The 24,878-nt window shown below is 41.9% G+C and overlaps 1 long non-coding RNA gene across 1 annotated transcript in view; it reads right to left on the reverse strand.

The window, feature by feature from the left end:
- LOC132342591 (uncharacterized) overlaps positions 1-24,878 on the reverse strand; it is an 85,999-nt gene that overhangs the window by 31,659 nt on the left and 29,462 nt on the right. Inside the window, exons 2-3 of the long non-coding RNA XR_009491023.1 lie at positions 21,842-21,973; positions 20,348-20,463 (exon numbers count right to left, since the gene is read on the reverse strand). This is a non-coding gene — a long non-coding RNA (uncharacterized lncRNA). The remainder of the gene's footprint in view (positions 1-20,347; positions 20,464-21,841; positions 21,974-24,878) is intronic.

A 24,878-nucleotide genomic window follows, 5' to 3' on the forward strand; every position in this document is an offset into this window, starting at 1 on the left:
TGTAACTGATTTTAGTAATTTTGATTGCTTTTGTCAGTGGGAAAGACAATGTCACATAATTAAAATAATAATCTTAATAATTTGTGTTTGTTAATCTGTGACAAAACCTCCAGCTTTATTTTGTCAGAAGTAAATTACAAACAGCACATAACTTGCAGCTCCTACAATTTTTCACAATTTAAAAATTGAAGGTGTGTTGCAACCAGAGTTCTTGAATTTCAGGCTCAATGATTATATTTGATATAAGATCCTCTGATCTACAATTAGAGACTTATGAGGATATGCTGTTGACTTAAAAAGGTTGAGAATCTTGTATGTAATGACCCAGAGTAAATTCTAATTCCATGAGTTCTAATAACGTCACAGCACTATACACACACATATATATACACATACGCTGCTGCTGCTGCTGCTAAGTCGCTTCAGTCGTGTCCGACTCTGCGCGACCCCGTAGACGGCAGCCCACCAGGCTCCCCCGTCCCTGGGATTCTCCAAGCAAGAACACTGGAGTGGGTTGCCATTTCCTTCTCCAGTGCATGAAAGTGAAAAGTGAAAGTGAAGTCGCTCAGTCGTGTCCGACTCAGCGACCCCATGGACTGCAGCCTACCAGGCTCCTCTGTCCATGGGATTTTCCAGGCAAGAGTACTGGAGTGGGTCTCCATTGCCTTCTCCAATATACACATATGCATGTATACAAATACTCACATATATATACACACATATGTCTCCAGGAGATGTACATCTTTACCTGACCAGCAAGTGATACATGCCACATTATAGGATTGCCAATACTCCATTCACTGAGACTGCATTAACACCAAGTCACTGAGCTTCCTAATACCTCATGTGGACTCCTTCACCCTAATCTGTGGTATTCTTGACACCTAACCTCTGAGATAACCAACACTCCAGCAGGTATTGAAGTTAAATCCTCTCAGACCAATGCTACACATTAAATGTGGACTGTGAGATTGAGAAACTGAATTTTATTTTTAAAATTAATTAATTTTAATTGGAGGCTAATGACTTTACAATATTACAGTGGTTTTTGCCATACATTGGCATGAAATAGCCATGGGTGTACATGTGTCCCCCATCCTGAACCCTCCCCCCACCTCCCTCCCCATCCCATCCCTCAGGGTTGTCCCAGTACACCAGCTTTGAGTGCCCTGGAGAAACCAAATTTTAAAAGTGATTTAATTTTAACTCCTCTAAATAATCACACAGTTTGTGGCACATATTTACTGGCGTAGCTTTAGGTCTTACTCAAGCCCAACTTCCTTAGGGCAGACTTATCTAAGTCCCCATCTGGGTTCAGAGTCCTCTCCCTCATGACCCTCATCCCTGCCTATAGTACCTATCTTACTTTGTACATTCATTGCATGATTATTTTTCATTGTGGCTGCATTTGCTCACCAGTATATCTCGCCATCTAGCATAGTTCCTGGCACACCAAAAGTATTTCTCAATATATGAATGAATGAATGAACATTGTGACAGAAGAAGAGAGGGCGCAGATTAAAACTGCTGCCAATAATCTTCGATGGATAATCCTTTCCAAAGAAAGATGACTATGCTACTAGAGTTACGGGTGGCATGAACAAGAAAACTGGACAACCCATGTCCCATGTCTACTGGTCAGCACTGCTGCCAATGGATACAAGGACAGATAACACTGACGCTTGAAAGCAAGCTCCTTGCTCTCAGACTATAGGTGTCATCTCGTTACCCACCACCATCTACCAGGTTACCAACTGCCAAATTTCAACTGTCAAAACAATATCCTTTTCCAGGAGAGCTAAGAGCCTGATAATTTATTCTGATATACTTATACTCAGGCTGCTACTGACTTTTCATAATTTTAAAAATACTGGGGTAATGTATTCAAAAGTAAAGAACATTATTTCAACACCTGATTTACTCAATTTAACATATGGCTTATATCTAAATGTGTTTGAAAAAGATTATACATTCTCAAATGAATAGAATTATAATTTCCCCTATTTAAGGGTTACATAATTAAATGTAGGCATGTAATTTTTGTGGAAACAGACATAATATAATCTAGAACATCCTAAAATATTCCTGTTGCATCTCCTACTGATATTCTCCTCAGGAAAAAAATAGGAAAAATTAACCTCAAGGAGAATCCTCCACGTCTAACACCCTAATTCTTCCTGTGAGAAGTTTGAAAATTCCTTTCTAAAGTCAAAAATTCTTGAGGACTCTCCATTTTATTGTAATTATATTTTCAGCGTTCAGTTGGATGAGAAAACATGTAACAAAAAAGGCTTCTGTAAACCCACTAATGTTCTGAAATGAATAATCACTACAGGGTTTATACTTCCTTCTTGGCTCAGACAGGTAAAGAATCCACCTGCCAATGCAAGAGTTGCGGGTTTGATCCCTGGGTTGAGAAGATCCCTGAAGAAGGAAATTGCAATCCACTCCAGTATTCCTGCCTGGGAAATCCCATGAGCAGAGGAGCCTGGTGGGTGACAGTCCACGAGGTCACAAATAATCAGATATGACTAAAACACACAAATATATGCATCGTATTACTTATTTACAATAAAAATAATGTTTGCAGTGAAAACACATGCTTGCTCATCTAACTCCATTATTTTCACCACAGCTCACAGCCCTTAGGTGGGGGGAATGTTAGGAAAGAGTTTTAAGCATATTTACTGTTATATATTCAGTGGTTCAATATCTCGAAAAATGGAAGGAAGAGGAAAATGGAGTAACTGAGCAGAGACAATCTTAGGCAAAACACACATGCAAAAAAATTTTTTTCCTCTTATATGTACTTTTCACAAGGGAATTATAGACTTGGAGACATTCCAAGAGTTTATCTGAGCTGTTTCCTCCAATGCAATGGAACTGTATCTAAATCATTCATAATAGAAATAGCCAGATGATTTAGGGGCATTCAGCAATGAAACAATGCTACTATTTTACACTGGTTTTTAACATATTAAAAAAATAACAGTATTACCTCTCTAGTTATGACTATAGCCATTGAAACTTTTCTACTTCTACTACTTATAAGTGTGTTAAAGAGTACAAAAGTCTAGTCAATCAGAGTCTGTTCACAATAGACCAGCCTACCAGTCAGATCATTTCCTATATAGTAGCCTTTTGCTGATTCAAATTGTACTTCAGCCACAGGGCATTCACTCATGACATTTCTTCCACTCCTTTTATGATAATGGTTTATATCAATCTGGTTTTTGCATGTAAATGTCTTCATTCTTAGAAGAACTCCATCCCACCCTACCTAGTTATGACAAGCATAAGTACCCATTTTAAGAGCTCTTTAGGTTTTGCAAAATGTGGTACGTTGCATTTGTATTTCAATAGAAACATACCCAGATGAGGATGAAAAAGCAAACTTTCTTTGTACAGTACTCATAGGGCTAAGCTATTAAATATTGCTCCATTTGTAGTTAATTTTCCTACATCTTCAAGCTGTAGTTTTCTATATCTTCAAGTTCAAGTTATAGAGCTTCTGGTTTTGTAAGGCATCTTAAATGATTCATAGAGAAACAGCTGCTCCTCTCAGACCAGGTCTATTTGTATAGATTGTGCTGATTCCAGACTTCTGAATCATAAACTCACCTCCTTCTTGATCATGTAATCTGATGATGCTTAAGGTGAGTCTCTATCATGTGATCCTTCCTGACTCAAGTCCTTTACAAAAAAATCCCATTTTGCCTATATCTTTGAAGATTTACGTTTTACTGGTAGAATTTTGCGCTTATTCAACCTCTAAGGTTCAGCTCAGTTCAGTTCAGTCGCACAGTCGTGTCTGACTCTTTACGACTCCATGAAAAACAGCACGCCAGGCCTCCCTGTCCATCACCAACTCCCAGAGTTCACTCAGACTCACATCCATCGAGTCAGTGATGCCATCCATCCATCTCATCCTCTGTTGTCCCCGTCTCCTCCTGCCCCCAATCCCTCCCAGCATCAGAGTCTTTTCCAATGAGTCAACTCTTCGCGTGAGGTGGCCAAAGTACTGGAGTTTCAGCTTCATCATCATTCCCTCCAAAGAAATCCCAGGGCTGATCTCCTTCAGAATGGACTGGTTGGATCTCCTTGCAGTCCAAGGGACTCTCAAGAGTCTTCTGCAACACCACAGTTCAAAAGCATCAATTCTTTGGCGCTCAGCCTTCTTCACAGTCCAACTCTCACATCCATACATGACCACAGGAAAAACCATAGCCTTGACTAGACGGACCTTTGTTGGCAAAGTAATGTCTCTGCTTTTGAATACGCTATCTAGGTTGGTCATAACTTTCCTTCCAAGGAGTAAGCGTCTTTTAATTTCATGGCTGCAGTCATCATCTGCAGTGATTTTGGAGCCCCCAAAAATAAAGTCTGACACTGTTTCCACTGTTTCCCCATCTATTTCCCCTAAGTGATGGGACCAGATGCCATGATCTTCGTTTTCTGAATGTTGAGCTTTAAGCCAACTTTTTCACTCTCCACTTTCACTTTCATCAAGAGGCTTTTGAGTTCCTCTTCACTTTCTGCCATAAGGGTGGTGTCATCTGCTATCTGAGGTTATTGATATTTCTCCTGGCAATTTTGATTCCAGCTTGTGCTTCTTCCAGTCCAGCATTTCTCATGATGTACTTTGCATATAAGTTAAATAAGTAGGGTGACAATATACAGCCTTGACATACTCCTTTTCCTATCTGGAACCAGTCTGTTGTTCCATGTCCAGTTCTAACTGTTGCTTCCTGACCTGCATACAAATTTCTCAAGAGGCAGGTCAGGTGGTCTGGTATTCCCATCTCTTTCAGAATTTTCCACAGTTTATTGTGATCCACACATTCAAAGGCTTTGGCATAGTCAATAAAGCAGAAATAGATATTTTTCTGGAACTCTCTTCCTTTTTCGATAATCCAGTTGATATTGGCAATTTGATCTCTAGTTCCTCTGCCTTTTCTAAAACCAGCTTGAACATCAGGAAGTTCACGGTTCACATATTGCTGAAGCCTGGCTTGGAGAATTTTGAGCATTACTTTACTAGCATATGAGATGAGTGCAATTGTGCGGTAGTTTGAGCATTCTTTGGCACACAGCGGCAATTTGAGCAGTAGCAACTGTCCAGATAGCAAAATGCATGCCCAATTTCTATACAGCCAGGTTACACAGCATGCTGCAGGGAGAGCTCTGAACTACTCCTGACTCCTTTATGTTGATTGGCAATTCAGGTTCCTCTGTTAATTCCACAATTACTACTAACTGTTGCATATCACAACTCATAAAAGACTATTCCAGGGAGTTTCCTCATTGCCTAGTAGTTAGGACTTGGTGCTTTCACTGCTGTGGCCTAGGTTCCATCCTTGGTTGAGGAACTGAGATCCCACCAACTGCACAGTTCAGAAAAAAAAAAAAAAAAAAAGGAACTATTTCCCAGACTCTTACAGAATTATGGGTACTCATTTGTCGAATAAATTAATGAATTAATTTACAGTCTTAGATGAGAAAACCAAAGGACTTGACCTCTTTTCTGTAACCATAGCATTTACAGGCTGCCTTCCACACAGTGTCACCTCCTCTCCTAGAATTTCAGCGTGAAGTCAACATGTCCCAGGAATGGGACACGTGTGTGCAAAACAATACTGTACTGTGAAATATAAGTTGTCAAGCTATTTGTGTGAAACACTGTAAAATTTTCTTTAATATATAAACTAAAATCAAAGGCAACCTCTGAGTGTCATCCCATGAAGCCATCTGTGGCCACTATGCCCAGGGATGGCTTCCGCCACAGCCACCATCATGCCACCCTTCACTCTCTCCCTCTGCCTCCTCTAACCAAAATCTGAGGTGACTCTGCACTTACCTAGCCCTTATTATTTTTTTTTATCTTGGTTTCAATAAAAACACGTGGAATACCTCAAGTAATTCCTTTCTCACTCTATGAATACCAATTCAAAGAATGATTTCTAAAGAATTATTAAAGCACATACAAGAATTTAAATTATATCCAGTAGGTAGGAATCGATTGAAATTATCATCAGTGCTTTATAGTGTGGGGGGAAATCCTAGCTTTTTAACATTAAGACTATAAATAAAATCGTGGGCAGTGATGGATGCCCTTTTTATATAGCTGGTCAACATTTTTTCATTTCATTTTAATACACAAATTTATGGTTTTAAGTTAAATTCTGCATTCAGTTGGCATAAAATATCAGCATAGCTGGAAAGCATTTTTGCATTTTACATGATAATATCTTTACCCTCACATAGTTTGTGGCTTTGAAAATAATTTTAATAATTTGGTATCTTGTGGTTAATACATCAGACTGAAAATATAGGTAACATACACATGTTTATATACATTTAATTATAATCCACCTGAAGCTATACTGAGAAAAAAACCTCTATACAACAAATATATGTACAAGCCCCAGTGATCCACTTCTAGGGAATCTTATATAAACCAAATTCTGGTTTGGCCACTGGACTTAGGCCCTCGGAGTTTTCTGCTACCTCAGGTGCAACTGAATGTAAAATTTTCTATCTGGAATTTCTGTGGCAATTAAAACCCTTAATTCTTTTTTCCCTTTGTACCTTTAGAGGCAATTAATGACTTGGCTTTTGACCAATTTAAAAACAAACACTTCTTTCTATTGTGATGACAGATGTCATTTTTTAGCTCTCAGGTGCCAATGGGAATTGACCCTGATAGTCATAAGCAATAAAGTTTTATATAGATACAATCCGATTTAGTGGAGGAGAATTTTCCATTCAGAAATTCCTTCTAATAAGAAATGACTAGAAAGAACTGATTTTTCATTCCAGGCCCTACCACAGTGACATCTCTATTGTACTACCAACTCACCGAAGTGGTGACAGGAGCCATGGGATTGAGCTGTGGTGGCGACTAAGTGAGCCCCATATGTCTGCAATTTTCCAAAGCCACCCCACAGTTGTATGGCAGCTTTACTCAGCCTCATGCGGCGGTCTGTCTGACCTCATCACCACAGAGCAAGACAGGATTTTGTAGAACATTCTTTTTCAGTCTCTTCAAAGAGTACAAGCAAGGACACACAAAAACTAGAAACTGGTTTCTAGGAAATTCAACCTCTCAAAATACGGGTGTTATCTAATGATATAGTCATTCACCAGCTGCTGCTGTATAAATCCAGTAAAAGATGAAGAAAACTAGGGACAAATTAGCACAGTACTTGGGACTAAGGATAAGATTATTAAAGTTACACATCAGCCTACACAAAGCAACAATTTTCTTAAAAAAAAAAAAAAAGAGTTGCTAAGTGTCATCGTCCAGTGAGGCTGCTGGCCACAACTCTTACAGAAACCAACATATACTTCTTCTGTGCCTCTGACAACCTACCCCAGTGATGAGTGCATAGGAGTCGTTGAATTGCATCTCACACTGTTTGCACTGAGATGGCACCAAAGCTTTAGAACTAACCATGGCTCTGCGGAGAGGAGGTCAGACCTACTCTCCCTGGGTGGCTTGGTCTGCCCCTGCTGTCAGGACCTGCCCAGGGTTTCATCAGCATCACCTCTGGCTCACACTCAGCGTTCAATAGCAAGATGGAGTCGCCAACAATGAAGACCTGGCAGAGGGCCAACCTATTGGTACTAAAGTAAAGCCTGCCACAGTGCAGCAAGCTGGGCCAGACATTTATGGGAAGTGGCTGACAGCTGGATAAACAAGCAGCTCCATTTTTGGTGAGCTGCAGCGGAAGCAGAGATGACAGAATAAAGTCTTTAGGTATATGCTTCAGATGATTCTGTGTTATGAGTGGAGGATGAAAAAGCTGGCTAATAACTCAACATTAAAAAAAACTAAGATCATGGCATCTGGTCCCCATTACTTTATGGCAAATAGGTGGGGGAAAAGTGGAAAGAGTGGCAGATTTTATTTTCTTTATCTCCAAAATCACTGTGGATGGTGACTGCAGCCATGAAATTTTTTGGAAAAAAAAGCTTTCTTCTTCTTGAAAGAAAAGCTATGACAAACCTAGACAGCATATTAAAAAGCAGAGACATCACTTTGCAACAAAGGTCCATATAGTCAAAGCTATGTTTTTATTCAGCAGCTATGTATGGATGTGAGAGTCGGACCATAAAAAGGCTGAATGTCAAAGAATTGGTGCTTTTGAACTGTGGTGTTGGAGATGACTCTTGAGAGTCTCTTGGACAGCAAGGAGATCAAAATAAACAATCCTAAAGGAAAACAACTCTGAATATTCACCGAAAGGACTGATGCTGAAGCTCCAATGCTTTGGCTACCAGATGCTAAGAGCTGACTCATTGGAAAAGACCCTGATGCTGCGAAATATGGAAGGCAAAAGGAGAAGAGGGTGGCAGAGGATGAGATGGTTGGATGGCATCACCAACTCAATGGACATGAGTTTGAACAAACTCCAGGAGATGGTGAAGGACAGGGAAGCCTGGAGCACTGCAGTCCATGGTGTCAAAAAGAGTCTGATACGGCTTATCAGCTGAACAACAAAAACAACAGGCTTCTAGAAAACAGCATCAGATGGGGACATCAACAGATGTCCAAGAAGGCACCAGGCACCAGAAGGGAGAAAGAGGTTGAATGGCAAATCGCATCAGCCCACAAAGCCAGTCATGGAAAAGAGTGAGAAAAGGCTGGTTAGGTGCAGTCCCATTCAGAAATAGTAGGAATTGCTGTGTGTGAGGAGCCACTCTCACCACCCAAGCCACTTAGCGCTGAATTCTGAACCCCACTGAGCAAGGAGAGATCCTTGTTCAGTGAGGAACCTAGAGACTCAAGATAGAGAGGAGCTGTGGGTTTAACTCTGTGGTAGAGTGAAGTAGACAAGACTTGTAAAATTAGGCAATCAGAATATGTGTGTTTTTCTCCCCAACTCCCCTCTCCCCACCTTACTCTCTGCCTGCATGCCTAAGAGTGAGTCACTTATGGAACTTGGTTTAGGTTTTAAGGCAATTTGGGTTTTTGAGACATATTTAGCACAGATAAATTCAACATAGCATCAGGAAGAATTCCCAATTTTTTCCTTTGTGTGGCTTTTCGGAACAACAGAATGAGCCAGGTATGGGCAAATAGCAGTCAGCTGAGATAAGCGGCTGTTCTGGGCACAGATGCCCTCGTGCCAGGAAAACAAAAACAAGCATGAGCCAGAAGCAGGAAAACCAAACCCACAAACACAACTCTTGACTTACAGCTGGGAGACAATACTTCCTTTTCTTAGACACCAGGCTCTGCAAACTCCGACTCACAGGAGGGTGGGTGTGCAGTGACCTGGAGAAGGTGGTCGGTGACAGGAGTAAAATTACAGCCTACTCTGCTGGCCCCTTGGTGCCCCTGGGTCACTGCCAGGCCCATCCTGATCCCAAACCATGTGGAAAGTCAGCACATTTAGACTGAATAGCAGGAGACGAGACCTGAAGAGGTTACCAGTGAAACACTTTCTGAAAAAAGAAAAATAACTATTTTTTAAGCATGAGTGAAAAAGAAAAAGTTTCTTTGTTGCTAATTGGAAAGCTCTGCTAGTATTGGCTTACTGAGGAAAATGAGGACAGTCTGGTACACAGCTCTGACGACATGGTAGTGACTGTCGCTTTCCACGAAGGCCCATCACCATACATTGGCGGCCCAAGAGTAAGCTGTTAACCAAAGATCTTATGTATTGGGTTTTGTCCGAGTTGGACCCACATGGGATAGGGAAGGGCGAAAAATGTTGGTACAACCCCAACTGTCAGATTATGGTTCAAAATCATTTTCTTAGAGATAGTGTGTCTACAGGAAAACTTTGAGTAAAGGCAAACCTAGACAGCAAATTAAAAACCAGGGACATCACTTTGCAAAGTCAAAGCTATGGCTTTTTCCAGTAGTCATGTATGGATGGGAGAATTGGATCATGAAGAAGGCTGAGCTCTGAAGAATTGATGCCTTCGAACTGTGGTGCTGGAGAAGACTCTTGAGAGTCCCTTGGACAGCAAGGAGATCAAAACAATCAATCCTAAAGGAAAACAACTCTGAATATTCACCAGAAGGACTAATACTGAAGTTCCAATGCTTTGGCCACCTGATGCCAAGAGCCAACTCATTGGAAAAGACCTTGATGACGGGAAAGATTGAAGGCAAAAGGAGAAGAGGGTGGCAGAGGATGAGATGGTTGGATGGCATTACCGACTCAATGGGCTTGAGTTTGAACAAACTCCAGGAGATGGTGAAGGACAGGGAAGCCTGGGGTAAGCTGCAGTTCACGGAGTCCACAGAGTTGGACACAACTTAGCGACTGAACAACAACAAAAGCAAATGAAAGGCTTGAGTCTAAAAACAGGCTTCCAAGAGTAGAAATAGGATACAGGAAGTGGAGAGGTGAAAAAAAAGTATATCAGCCAGGATGGAAAGAGTAGAGAAGTAGAAAGACTCCAGGGCAGAGACTCTCTAAGGAAAAGCTATGAGAGAACAGGATTGTGGCTTCCCAGCTTCATCTCAGTTATTGCCTCACACAGCTCACTTAGTGTATCATGAGACAGGGCTCCCATGTGTTTTTTTCCACTCCCCCAAGCATGGAGAGGTGAGTGAACTATACACAGACTTCTTGCAGCTGTAACCTTAATAGCAGAAATATGTAAGATGGAGACAGAGGTGTTCGTATCTTTTTGTCGTGTTCTGATGTTTCACTTTACTTCTAGCCCAGACTTTCCAACTGTATACCAGTCAGGTCCACATCCATGGTCAGCTCTCACTTCCTAGCACAGTGCACTGCGTAGGTATGGGTACAAAAAATAATATTAGCTGAATGATGAGTAAAATAGCCCAGTCCACCACAGAAAGCCCTATCTTATCTTTCCTCCCTGATTCTGGTTCCTGGCCCATCATTATCTTCTAAGGAGGAGACAATTTACAAGGGGCTGTGTAATTACTGGGAACTCCAGTTGATGGAACAGACTGGCTGTGAGGGACTATGCAGTTGAATTGAATAATCTTTACTGACTGTGCCAGACCCTGAACTAGGCAATGAGGGTGTTCAGATGAATAAGACATGGTTCCTGTGGTTGAGGAGCTCACCATCAAAGGAGGAGACAGATGAATAAGTTGAAAATAACAATTCAATTTATTGAATTGAATTGAATACATCATAAAAATATGATGTATTGGGATACAGGTAAGAACCAGGGCTGCAGGCCAAGGAAAAGGGGTACCTCACCCGAATGAGAAGGTGTTGGCCTCAGTCCCACAGAATAGAACTGCTCACAAGATAACTGTGCAGCTTGGGACTTGGGCTGATTTCAATGGCATCACCACCTCCAGCTGTCTCAGGTCTTATCTCCCTCTTTTCTCAGTGGCTCCTACTTTTGGTCTTTCCAACATGACACATGTTGTTTTTCAACTCTCCTATGTCCTCAAGCTGCTGGCTGAGCTTTTTTATCCTTTTACTGTCAAAGCACAGCCTATACTTTCCTGCATTTGTTTCCTACCCTGCCATTCTCCCCGACTCCAGTACTCTTGCCTGGAGAATCCCATGGACAGAGGAGCCTGGTAGGCTACAGTCCATGGGGTCACGAAGAGTCCGACACGACTGAGCGACTTCACTTTCACACATTGGAAAAGGAAACGGCAACCCACTCCAGTGTTCTTGCCTGGAGAATCCCAGGGATGGAGGAGCCTGGTGGGCTGCCGTTTATGGGGTCGCACAGAGTCGGACACGACTGAGCGACTTAGCAGCAGCAGCTGCCATTCTCTACCTACCTTTGATGTGGCCTCCTTATCACCAAATTCAATAACCCTCACTCACTTTACACAGGGTTGACTCTGTTAACTACCACCCTACAAGTTGAAACTTTCATCTCTTTCAATTCAGTTCAGTTGTTCAGTCATGTCAGACTCTTTGCAACCCCATGGACTGCAGCATGCCAGGCCTCCCTGTCTATCACCGACTCCTGGAGTTTACTCAAACTCATGTCCATTGAGTCAGTGGTGCCATCCAACCATCTCATCCTCTGTCATCACCATCTCCTCCCACCTTCAATCTTTCCCAGCATCAGGCTCTTTTCAAATAAGTCAGTTCTTCACATCAGGTGGCCAAAGTATTAGAGTTTCAGCTTCAGCATCAGTCCTTCCAATGAATATTCAGGACTGATTTCCTTTAGGATGGACTGGTTGGATCTCCTTGCAGTCCAAGGGACTCTCAAGAGTCTTCTCCAACACCACTGTTCAAAAGCATCAATTCTTCGGCGCTCAGCTTTCTTTATAGTCCAACTCTCCCATCCACACATGACTACTGGAAAAAACCATAGCTTTGACTAGACTGACATTTGTTGGCAAAGTAATGTCTCTGCTTTTTAATATGCTGTCTAGGTTGGTCATAACTTTTCTTCCAAGGAGCAAGTGTCTTTTAATATCATGGCTGCAATCACCATCTACAGTGATTTTGGAGCCCAAGAAAATAAAGTCTCTCACTATTTCCTCATCTATTTGCCATGAAGTGATGGAATCAGATGCCATGAATGTTAGTTTTCTGAATGTTGAGTTTTAAGCCAACTTTTTCACTCTCCTCTTTCACTTTCATCAAGAGGCTTTTTAGTTCTTCTTCACTTTCTACCATAAGGGTCGTGTCATCTGCATATCTGAGGTTACTAATATTTCTCTTAGCAATCTTGATTCCAGCTTGTGCTTCATCCAGCCAGTGTTTCTCATGATGTATTCTGCATATAAGTTAAATAAGCACAGTGACAATATATAGCCTTGACGTACTCCTTTCCTGATTTGGAACCAGTCTGTTGTTCCATGTCCAGTTCTAACTGTTGCTTTCTGACCTGCATACAGATTTCTCAAGAGGCAGGTCAAGTGGTCTGGTATTCCCATCTCTTTCAGAATTTTCTTCTCCTTCAGTCTCTTCCCTTTGCTTCAATTGGTACCAATTCCCTTTCCTATCCCCCTACTGGGAGTGTTCCCCAGTGAACAGCCACAGGGACCTCACCTATGTCTAGAGTTCAAACTCCTCTCCATGCTGATGACACACATATCTTTTTCTCTAGTTCCAATCCTTCACTTTACTTCTAGCCCAGAATTTCCAAGTGTATATCAATCAGGTCACATGCATGGTCATCTCTGTATCAGAGCATCTCTAGCACAAAGCATTGCATAGGTATGAGCACAATAAATAGTATTAGCTGAACAATGAATGAATGAATGATAAAAGAAATAAAGAGCCATACCCCACTGAAGGCCCTACCTTGACTTCCTTCCTGACTTCCTAGCTTATGGTTGTCTTCCAGGAAGTAGGCAATTTGTAGTTACAGAGGAGTCTCATGTACAAAGCCTGGTCATGGATCTTTGTATTCACAGAGAAAGTGGTATAGTTGTCTTATGCCCCCACCAATCTCTTTTCAAGAACTCATTTTCTTTTTTGGTGAAATGGAACAAAAATTATCGGCCCTGTGGTAAGTATTATTACTCACAGTAACGCTGTTCTGTCTTGTAGTTGATTGGCACCAGGACTAACACTCAGCCTCAACATGTCCTTTCCCATGATTTTTAACCTCAAAACAACAGCAAACACAACAATAATAGCACTTGCTATGTGCCAGGCACAGTGCTGTGGTAAGTATTATGTATGCATTATCTTTCTAAATCTTCTCAAAAATCCTATAAGGCAGAAGACATTTTATAGCAGAGGAAACAGAGGCTTAGGGAGGTTGAAGCGCTGAAAGGTAACTGGCTCAGGGACATGGAAGTGAAAACATCCACTCTTAATCACTTCAGTACACAGCCCCTCAGGTCTACTGGATCCAATTCGAGAGGGCTTGAGTGGTTCACACCTACAAATCATTGAGTGCCTGTACATGCTAAGCATTGTGGGACTCAAAGGTTTAAAAAGATCAAGTCCATGATCTCAAGGAGTTTGTAGTCTAGAGGAAAAGCATCAAGATGAGACTGATGCCTGGAAAGTGAAATGAAACTCTCAGAAGAAAGGGTGGCATTCACACAAAGCACACAGTTCAGTATTACAGGTCCCTGCCCTTGAAGATCCCAGCTGCTGGAGTTCTGCCTATGCAATGTTTCATATTTAGCTTCCCCTCCTCTTTGATCAGGCTCCTCTGTCTTTCTAAAGCTCATACTATACATATAATTTCCATTCAAATTCAAAATCTTTCCGATTATTGTAGTGAATGCAATGTTATTCAAGGATTTTTTTTCTAAAAGAGCACCTATCTGACATGCATTTTTAATTTTATGTGCAATATGCAAATGTCATCACTGTAGTTGTTAACTGCAGTGCAGGATTGCAATTAACTATGGAGCTGTGCATTTTAGTTATATGCTAATGCTAATGAGATTTTCATAAAGCAAGTCCAATTACCAGCCCTATTTTTTAGCTGCAAGAGCTAGTGCAAAGCAAAGGTGTTGACTTCCTTTGGAATAAATTACCCTTTGTCCTTGGCTCCTTCATCATATTCAATCATCCTAAAAAGTAACTCCTGCTACTTTGAATATTTTATCCTGCCTTGCTCTACAGTGCCATATTAATGGAGACTGTGGGCAAGATTGTTTAGAAACCAATTTACACTGCACAGGCAATAGGAAAACTTCCTCCCAATGTAAACTGCACTAGCAGAGGAGCAGAGCTTTGAATAAAGTAAACAGGACCTGAAGGAGACTAAAGACTCAGACAGTGAGTTAGCAAAAATAAACCACAAGAGAGCACATACATGATGTTATCTTGGAGTGAGGAAGTTGCACACTATTAATGGGAATTTAAACTCAGATTTATGATCAGATGTGTTACTGGTTGATAATCTTAAAAGGATAGTTAGTCTTTCTTTCATTCATTCATTCCATTCATTCAAAACACAATTTTTGGGTTTCTGTGTGCCAGACACTGAACTAGGTAGGCACTGAAGGTTCACATATGAATAAGATGGTGGTTGGGAGACTGAGGGAGTTAGAAGTGAAAGGAAACATTCATGTTCTGTATGGTTGATTCTTTTACAAAAAGAAAATGTTTATGAATTACTTGGTCAATGAAAGAATGATTAAGCCTTTGGCGAGCTTATAGTCAAATAGAAGGACACTAACACATCAAGTAATTTTGCAGTCAAGTATGGTACATGTTATTAGACTTATTCAGAGAGGACAAACTGAAGGAAAACGTCAGTTGGAAGAAGGGAAACAAGAAGAAGTTGGAAGGCGGACAAGAAGCTTCACAAATGACAAGAAGTTTCTTGAACTGAGCCCTGAAGGTGAATGGGTATTTCTTATTAATAGAAGGATGGGGTTGCAAGTCAGTCCAGAAAAGAACAACAAAAAGAAAGAGCAGATTTGAGAAATAGCACAGGTTACTGCAAGCAGTTCAGGGTAACTGGAGGCACAGGGTGTGAGATGGACAGAGGTGAAAGATGGCATCAGGATCAGCCACTGTGGGTTTTAAGTAGCAGAGTGAACAATCAGGTTTGCCTCTCAAAATTACTACTTGGGCAGCAAAGCAGGAGGAGGTCAGGTGGGGGAGGTAAACCAGCTACCCCCATTTCCTTTTTGGCCAACTTTTGAAGAATATTTTTTGAGAATCTTTTCTCGGTTCAACTCAGACTCAGACAAACAATCAGGTTATATTTTCCATCAAGAAGGTGTTTTCTGTGCCCCTGTGGAAAGAAATCACACAAAAGCCCTCTTTTTAATATTTTCAAAATATCAGGACGCAAAAAGAACGAAAGCTTGATGCTGCTGATGTGTAGTTTGAGTATCGTTTCTGCTCTGGATCAACTTCTAAACAAGGTATAAGGAGCACAGAAACTAAAGCACAAGAGAAGAGAAGAGAGAGGATGATACAATTTTGCTAAAAACCGACCAGAATTACATATAGGTAATAGAGCAACGTTTTCTTCTTTTCACACTCAACACTCCCCTGCTCTCCCTCAACACCTATTAATATCATCTCTGTGAGGAAGAGGAAAGCCAGGAATTGGGAAAGGACATGGACTTTTCCAGAGGTAAGCTGATGGAAGCAGACTAATATATAATCAAGGTTGGGAAGAAGACAGAAGTTCTTTCAGTACCATGGGCTTCCCTGGTAGCTCAGAGGGTAAAGAATCTGCCTGCATGTGGGAGACCTGGGTTCAATCCCTGGGTCAGGAAAATCCCCTGGAGAAGGGAAAGGCTACCCTCTCCAGTGTTCTTGCCTGGAGAATTCCATGGACAGAGGAGCCTGGCGGGCTACAGTCCATGGGGTTGCAAAGAGTTGGACACTACTGAGCTGAGTGATTAACACTTTTCAGCCTAAAAATAAAGTTATTTTAGCATAAAAAAATTTTAAACACGTCCTAAGAGTGTGGTTTGAGAATCTGAGAGAAGCATTATACTTGTGTGGATGAGAAATTTGAATGATTTAAAAATGACTTACAGAAGTTCTAGCTACTCAGCCATTACATAAGCATCATTCTTAAAATATAACTGCAGGAGTTCCAGTGATCACATTCATATTTCCAGGAATCTGGATGGAGAAACAGACTAGAGGAAAAGGGCAAAGGATATGTGCCCACTGTCTTTTAAAAAGCTTCCTAAATGCCTCCATACTACAATTCTACTTATATCTCATTGACCAGAAATTAGTTGTATTTCCACAGGATAAGCAGAAGGATAGGCCTCTAGCAGAAGAGTTTTATTCCACTGTAACAAGACCAGAAGATTAAACATCTCAGTACAGAGACAATAAATGTAGTGATGGGAAATTGAGTCATTTCCATCAGATTTCTTCTATTTTAATTAAAGATGAAGTAAAGTTATCTCCTGAGAATGACAGGGTAAGAATTAATGACAAGGAAGAAGTTTGAGCAAGCAGATAGAGGGTTCATCCAAGACTGGGGTTTTGCAAGGAAACTTCAATGGAAGGACCAAGAGTCAAGGGAATTTAGAATATGGACAATATATTCTGGATAGAAGGAAACTCAAGAAAGGAATGGCCGATGGATAGGCAGAAAGGACAGAGGAGAATTGAAATGAGTAAGCGGGAAGGATGTGAGAAGGTGGTCAGACAGGCAGTTGTCTGTCATTGCTATTTCAGAAAAGGAGAAGTTTCAGGTGATATTCAGGTCCAGGGTGAAGCTATGGCACCGAAAGACAGGGATAGAGTAGGGAATGGTCACTGAAAGATGAGGAGGTCAAATAATTGAATTGTCAATGGTTAGATAGTCCACACAGAAGGATCAGCAAAAAACCAAAAGAGAACAACATCAACATCATATTAATAGATATGAACTGTAAAGACACAGGAATCCTAATGTAGATTATTGATGGTCTAACCAATAGCCTTCCCTCATCCTTCATCGTTTCCTTTTTTTTTTTTTTTGGGGGGGGTGACAGAGCCTCTGTTCCCCACAGAGGCTATATACATGGGTTTATGATACATATCCAGCCAACAGGATTAGCAGGCACCATACTGGTGGTAGGGGTGTTACATACTGAATGTTTGTGTTCTCTCAAAATTTGTATGTATAATTCTAACATCCCCTCCACCACCATCACCATGTATTAGGAAGTGAAGCCTCTTGGAGGTATTTAAGTCAAGAAGGTAGACACTTTCAAATGAGGTTAGTGCTCTTATAAGAAAAAAAAAAATGTGATTGAGAGAAATTTTCTCTCAGCCACATAAGGAAATAACAAGATTCAACTGTCTGCAAATCAGGAAGTGATTTCACCAGATACTGGGTCTGCCAGTGCTTTGATCCTGGACTTCCCAGCCTCCAGAATTGTGAGAAATAAATGCTTGTTGTTTACGCCACCCAGGCTATAGTATTCTGACAGTCGGAACTGGCTAAGACAGTGCGCTTCTGAGAAAAGAATTTCTCCCTGTTAAGAAACTGTAGATGAGGAGACACTGCCCTTTGTATCTTTGGATATTGTAGGTAAGCCAAATAACAATATTTAGAAATATCAGGTGCTAATCCCTGGAATTTATACATGTGAGTTTTTATGGGCAAAGAATCTTTGCAGATATAATGAAGGCTAGGACATGAGATGGGGAGATGATCCTGAATTATCCAGGTGGGCCCTAAATGCAATCACACGTGTCCCAATTTTAAGAAAGAGGCAGAAAGGAATTTGATACAGAAGAGAAAGAAAGACACACACAGAAGAAAAGGCGATGTGAAGATGAAGGCAGGGACTGGAGTAATGCAGCCACAAGCCATGGAATAGTGACAGCCACCAGAAGCTGGAAGAGGCAAGGAACAGATTCACACCTAGAGCATTTGGAGGGAAGATGGCCCTGCCAACACCTTGATTTCAGCTCAGTGATACTGACTTCAGATTTCTGGCCTCCAACAAGTGACAGAATAAATTATCATAGCTTAAGCCACCAAGTCGGTGACAATTTGTTACAGCCATAGGAAATTCATACTGAAATAGCTGTGAGGGATGTCATATTTGGAGTTATGGCAGCCATCTTGTGACCATGAAGAAACAAGTTAAAGGATAAACATGTGGAAGAAGACAAAGTAGAAATATGGAAAGAGTTGCTGAATTAGCCAGAATTAGATTTCTTATAATGTGAGATTATGAATTTCCTTTGTAACTCTATACATTAATTAGTATGAGTCTATCCAAAAGGATGGGGGCAGTCATGGTTGGGAAGCTGCAGTTGAGTAACAAGGAAGGGACTTGCCCCGCTTTTCAACTCTGAGAATACACATAAAATTCCACATAAAAACGTGGAAAATGAACAGCTCCCATTTGAATGGGAAGCAGAACTGATAACTCAGGGGAGAGCCAGAAAATGTCTAGGGAAGAGGGAGGCATAGGGGCATTTGTTACACAGCAGACTTTTTAGAGGACAGTTAAAGTGTTTAGGAAAAAGGGGAGGAGTGGAAAATGTTCTTAGAAAAGGATTATGTGAATCAGTACAGACCACTATTGTAATAAGATTATATATAGGGTATAGATAGAGTGGAGAATAGGGAGAGACTCACACTTTGGACAGTGACCAAAGAAAATAGGTATAAAGCTTATCCAGCCCCAGGGCTGCCAAGAAAATGTTTCTATCAATACTGAGGCCAAAGTGCTCTTTAAACTTAAGCGTTCAGAAAGTTTTTCTGTGGAGTTTGTCAAACATTCCCAGGCCCCAGATCCTTACAGAGCAGATCTTGGCAGGGCCCAGAAATCTGCATTAGTAGTGAACATCCCACAGGATTCAACTGCAGTTGATCTAGGACCACACTCTGACCTGAGCAGTGGCTTTCAAATGTCTCTCACTATAATCTACATTAGAAATAAATGTAGCATAAGGCACGTACACACACACAAGGTGAAACAATCTGGCTTAAGATCATAGAATTTCTTTTTACATAAAGCTGATGGCTGGTGTCCCTGGTCAAGTAAGTGACTCTTGTGGGTGGCATTCCTTCCAATGATGACTCAGGGACCTAGGCTGCTTCACACTGTGGCTCTGACATCTTGTGGCTTCAAGGTGGCCCTGGTGTCATCCACCAGATATATGGAAGGAAGAAACTGGGAAGCCTACGTGGCCGAGTTCCACGTGCCACAGATCACCCTGGATGTGCTACCACAGCCAGACCTTAGTCACCTGGCTGGTTGTAACGGAGACTGGGAGAGCGGGCGGAGCTCCCAGTAAGCACTGTCAGACTCTCCACTTTTAACTAAAAGCAAAGGCTCACAAAATAATACTTACTCCTACCACATGCAATGTCCTCTGATATTTTTCTGTTTTGTTCTATTTCATTCCATTTTCTTTATTTTTAAAAATGCCAGCCTCCCCAGCTAACATGTTCTATTAAACAATCTACCATTTAAGAAGCATTGTCCCGGAGCCTGTCTGCATCTGTCCAAAAGGGGGTGGGTGGCCCCACGATTTGAGGAGCTCTGTTTCCTCTGAGTACATTCAGGACCCCTCCCCCCACCAGTCAGGCACACAACATGTGTTCAGTCAGGGGTCACTGTTATTGCTCCCATGACTTAGTGGTGAAAAGAAGGGAATACAGAAAAAATACAACAGCTCCTCTTCCCTGAAGTTGTACAACTTTACAATTAAGCATAAAACGGTCTCTTGGGTATTTTGGGTTAAGACTTTAGAACTGAAACTTGTCACTGGTGTAAGATGCAGGAGGAAAAAGGGAGGGAAATTGTCTATAAATTAAGGGAGGACAGAGAGATGTTCAGCTTGCTTACTATGTGGTTGGCTTTCTCCCCACGGTCACATAAGCCACAATTCACAAGTTCACAATGTTAACTTCACCGGGTTTGAAGTGTCAGAAACCCCAAACTGTAGAGGTTTTCCTAGAGGTTTCTTACTCTTTCCAATCTAGATTGACTTGGATGATTAGTTTTTGGATAAATGACCCTCACCTGTATTTCAGAAGCTTCAAGTTAGGAGATGGGGCAGGAAAGTGAGCCTAACTCCAACTCCTCCACCAGCACCTGCAGTTTCCTGCCATTCCTGCTGTCTCAGACCTTGGTTTGATCTGGGAGGAGAAAAGGAAGAGAAAAGAGGATTGGGAAAATGTGGGGAGAATGGGAAATGGAAGGGAGAGAGAGGGTAGAAGAGAGGAGAAGGGGCATTGGGGAAGCCTACTTCAGAGCAATTTTTACTGGCTGAAGAGAACGCAGTGTAAACTACTCGTCACTTTTTTTCCCACCTTAAGCATGGATTTAGGACCAACCAACCAGAGGATGCAGGAAATTTCAGAATTCACTCAGTTTTTTGAGAAATGAAAAGTACCTGAGGAAAATGCTAAATGTCATTCAAGCATCATAGAATAAAGACAGCTCATTCTAGACATGTTAATATGAGGACTGAAAATTAGAAAGAGGCAGCTGTTGGGAAAGTCAGTGAGGGGTGCTAAGCCAGACAAGAGACCTGGAGCAGCTCACAGACCATCCTTTCTCTGGGGTAACTTTAGCCCTCAGAGGGTCTATAGAGGTGAGACTAGAGTCCATCTTTCTATTTTTAATTCATAGTGTGGAGATAAGAGTTAAATATAAAGCAGATTAAGACTTCCCTTAAATCTCCTCTCCAAAAGAAAAACTGGAATTAATCTACAGGGGACTACTCTGTGGATGGCTCAGTACCATCATTTTCTAAGAATAAAATTGGAAGCAGAAAACTGTGTCCTTATCCTTTGACATCCAAGAATTATTGCCATCAAAGTACTACAGCCCATGAAATTACTTTCCAGGTTATACTCATTATATTGAGCATTTTCATTCTGTAGACCTGTGGTTTTAATGGAAAAGAAAAGAAGAAAAAAAAAGAAACCCTCACTTCATAAGACAACTGTTCCCATATACTGGCCCATTAATAGGTTGCTAATGCATGTGGAAATCATTATAAAATCACAAATGCTGAACTGAGAAGCAGATTTCAAACACTGATCGGCCTGGGCTTGTTGTGGAAGTTTGGACCGTGAGAGCGTTGGATTCAGATAAGTGAACTGTAGCCTATATTCCCTACACCCTGCAGCTAATGAGGCACTCAATTACAGGCTGTGATTTTTTTTTAACTTTTAATCACATTATATATTACCTTTATGGATTAGACATTACACAGGACGCTAACCTGGCTGCTAGAGTCTTCCTCAGTGGATGTGTTAAGCAGATAACACAGATGCAGCAGAACAATGAGATTAAGTGTGAGGGCTCTGGAGCAGGGGGCCTGGGTTTGAATCTGAGCCCCACCAATGACTCACTGTGTGACCTTGGGCAAGTTGCTTAATCTCTCTGTGCCCGAGTTGCCACTTGTGTAGAGGGAAGATAATAATAGTCCATGCCTCAAGTAAGGATTAATTGAGAAAATGTATGCAAAGAGCTAAATCAGTTCCTGGCATTGTGGAGAGCACTCACCAGCAGCTGGGGTTTATCAGTTTCATGGTGCTGGAGATGCAAGAGAAATGAATGTGGAATGGCTGTGCACTCTGGTGGTGTAGTCCAAACTGCTGAGGTATATAGAGTCCTTATGACATCTCAGGCCTTGTCCTGTAAAAGAAGAAAAACCAGTCGACTTTCACTGATGGTCTTCTGTGTATCCAAAGTCACTGTAATGCACTGGGCCTTGCGTGGCATGTAATGCCTCAGTGTGTGCATTTAGAGCCATCCAGCAAGTCAGGGGGCTTCCCAGGTGGCGCTAGTGGTAAAAATCCCACCAGCCAATGCAGGAGACGTAAGAGACTCAGGTTTAATCCCTGGGTCGGAAGATCCCCTAGAGGAGGAAATGGCAACCCACTCCACCATTCTTGCCTGGAGAATCCCATGGACAGAGAAGCCTGGCAGGCTACAATCCACGGGGTCACAGAGTCAGACACGACTGAAGCGACTCAGCATGCACACACAGGAAGTCATGATGCTTTTCTGAACAATTTTCTCTGTGTGGTGCTTTCAGAGACACAGAAGAATTATAAAGAAGGTAAAACTCTGTCCATGATAGATGAAGACTGTGCTTAGTCGCTCAGTTGTGTCTGACTCTTTGTGACCCCATGGACTGCAACCCTCCAGGCTCTTCTGTTTCCAGGCAAGAATACTGGAATGGGTTGCCATGCCCTCCTCCAGGGGATCTTCCCAACGCAGGGATTGAACCAGGGACTCCTGCACTGCAGGCGTCTGAGCCACAAGGAAAGCCCATTATATAAAGACTGGTTAGAGAGATTCTGTTTAACTAGGAAATACAGCAAACTCTTTATGGGGCCTAATATGAGAAGCAACTTTATGTATGAAGAGCAACTTGGATGCAAAGGTGGGTAAGAACCGATCTTTGCTTTCAACTTTGCAATCAGCAGAAGGATAGAGTTAAGACATAAGGCTGAGAGAGTTATGTCTATCAAAGCAGAACAAACTGATTGTTACAGAGTCTCTGAAGAGGAAACGACAAAGACGACACACACTAATGAAATTCTCAAATGTGTTCTATTGCTAATCGGAGAGCAGCACATCCTAATTCATTTCACAAATACTTATCTATCATTTTCCAGGAACAATTCTTAGTGTTGGGGTTGTGTCACTGACTTTCTAATGGACAAAAAGACAATTAACAAAACAAAGTCCCAAAGTACATCTGTACATACATACACACACACACACAGAGAGAATATGTTAAAGTGTGAGTATTGTACAGAAAATAAAGCAGGGTAAAGTGTTGAGGAGTGATGAGGAAAGAGATGTTTTATGACAAGTGGCTAACTGTGAGGTAAAGATAAAACATGCAAAAGAAATTAGAGAAGGTAAGATGTGGATATTTGGAGAAGGCAATGGCAACCCACTCCAGTGCTCTTGCCTGGAAACTCCCATGGATGGAGGAGCCTGGTAGGCTGCAGTCCATGGGGTCGTGAAGAGTCAGACACGACTGAGCGACTTCCCTTTCACTTTTCACTTTCATGCATTGGAGAAGGAAATGGCAACCTACTCCAGTGTTCTTGCCTGGAGAATCCCAGGGATGGCGGAGCCTGGTGGGCTGCCGTCTGTGGGGTCACACAGAGTCGGACACGACTGAAGTGACTTAGCAGCAAGATGTGGATATGGGCTGAAAGCACTGTGGGAAGATTTTGCGGCCTGGGAAGGACACCATAGAAGGAGTGGGGAGCTGGTCCTTCCAGGCCTGGGACAGGGAGAGCAGAGTGCTGCCAGAGGAGAGGCAGGGGCAGCCTGGAGGCATGGGCACCAGCAGGCAGGATGGGTGGGAGCAGATTACCGTGGGCCTGGTAGGGGGCCACGGGGACTGTACGGTGTAAGTGTCAAGAGCTCCTGCAAACTGCCTGGGAAACACCAGCAGTTTTAGTTTCACATCAGCTGGTGAACGGGGACCAGAGCCTCAGGACCACGTTGAGGCCTGGAGATATCAGAGCACCTTCTCTTTCTCTCATCACTGTATTATTAAGAAGCTCAAAAACGCCTCTCTCCATGTGATAGAGAAAAGGCCATCTGCAGCCTCACGTCCGCATCCTCTGTGCTAGTCGTGTGCAGGAGCTGCGTGCTCCCAACGCCAGCTTATGCTTTGTTTCAAGGAAGCCTGAGCATCACTTCAGCACTTCGGCCAGTGGTGGGGGGCATTATACACGGAGTGATAAACACATAGAGAAGAGGATGTCTCCAAAGGAGAGGAAGCTGGGGTGGGGAAACGTCCATCAACAGGGCTGCGCTTCCATGCCTGAGCCTTAGTTTTCCTGCCTCTTCCTTCAAGGACACAGAGACTGGCTTCAGTAGCCTTCCCTGTCCCCCTGAGGTTGCAGCCTCAAATTTCTATGGGTCATGCAATCAAACAAAGATACCTTTTAAAAATACATATAAGCATGAAAACAACTTTGAATGAGAGTTTAAGGAGGACCATTCATTCATACCTTGAGCTATCTGGGGATATTCAGAGACCTTTTGTAATAATTATGTCTCTGTTTCTGTGGGTTGAGTTGGCTGAAATCCTAAAGGGGACAAAATAGTCTGTATGAAGTAAATATAATTCCTTAATGTAAAATCAAAAGGTCAGGTGTATCAGGTGAGTTTGCCTTACTTGGAGACTTGAAGGAGGCAGTTTAATTCAGGGTATGTGTAAAATATGTTATTCTTTTTTTTGGTAATCAAATCAGCCTAAAAGTCAGTATTTCTGACATACAGACTCTCTCCCATGACTAGCTCCCTAGAAAGCCCAAACTTTCCTCGAACTGACCTATTTTGTTTCAATAACCAGCACATTCTATGCCCCATTGATGTAAAACTGCTATTTAGAAGTTTGTCAATTCACTTACTGTATTTAACAAATATACTGAGCACCCAATATGCGCTAAGTACAATGCCAGGTGCTAGGGATTCAGAGGAGGACAAGACAGGTAAGCCATTGCCTTCCTATATGGAAGGTATAAGCCACAGTTCTTCAGCCTTCTTAGATGGGCTTCTCTAA

The sequence above is a fragment of the Bos taurus genome, chromosome 17, assembly GCF_002263795.3.
Source record: "Bos taurus isolate L1 Dominette 01449 registration number 42190680 breed Hereford chromosome 17, ARS-UCD2.0, whole genome shotgun sequence".
NCBI classification, from domain to species: Eukaryota; Metazoa; Chordata; class Mammalia; order Artiodactyla; family Bovidae; genus Bos; species Bos taurus.